Raw genomic sequence first — 1034 nt, forward strand, 5'->3', positions numbered from 1 at the left:
ATAAATAAGTACCCTGAGTTTTCAGTCTTGCTAACACCTAGAACTACAGCTGAAGCCTATGAGAACTTCATGTACTTGGTGGTTTTAATAATCACTTTTTTTTACTATTAAACTGTAGTCACACAAACTTGTCAGCCTGTTACTAAGGAAGGAAATATTAAATTCATGGCTGAGCAGCTAGAAAAGTTGTTTTCTACTAGTATAAGTTCTAATGGGTTTTTCAAACACTGTTGAACTGAATTCAGTTTGTTTTTTGTTGGGTTTTTTTAATGGGCCACATACTGCCATGAAGTACATTGAGAGCAACCATAAGGCTGATAAATACAGTTTTTAAATATATATTTGAAAATTTTTCACATAATCCTTATTTTGATGGTAAACTTTTTCTTTTTATATAATATGTAGTAAATCGCCTAAAATTATTTTTGCTTGGAATATAATCTAGTATTAATATCAAGCTTGAGAGAACAACTCACATTCTGAGTTGAGACCAAGCTTCTAGCTTTTAAAATATGATGATTTTGTGTATTACTCTAAGTTGTGTGGTATTATAAATTATAAACATTCTAAGTAGCTTCAAACCTTAGGTGAAGCCCAAAATTCGAAGTGGATATTTTAAAGATCACTGAAGTAATCAAAACAATCACTATGTTGAGAGACAAATTTAAGATCTGTAATCTTTTTTTAAATATTTTTTAAGTATTTTATATTTAAAGAATGCTGAGCTTGACACTTCACATCTGTTTAAAACTCAGTGAAGCATTCCTTAATGGCATTTGTTAATGTCCATATTGAATCAACCACTCTGGCCTGTTTATAAACTGGTTAGGGGGGGATCAGCAGGCGCTGGGGGAGTCCCTGTTCCCCCGAGCGCCGCAAGGAGTGACCAGGAACAATGGTCACAAGCTGGCGGAGGGAAGGTTTAAGTTGGACATCAGGAGACGCTACTTCACGGTCAGGGCGGCTAGAGTCTGGAACCAGCTTCCAAGTGAGGTGGTGCAGGCTCCCACCCTGGGGGTTTTTAAGAGGAGGTT

The sequence above is a fragment of the Gavialis gangeticus genome, unplaced genomic scaffold (genome assembly GCF_001723915.1).
Source record: "Gavialis gangeticus isolate Ggan-Ray unplaced genomic scaffold, GavGan_comp1, whole genome shotgun sequence".
NCBI lineage: Eukaryota > Metazoa > Chordata > Crocodylia > Gavialidae > Gavialis > Gavialis gangeticus.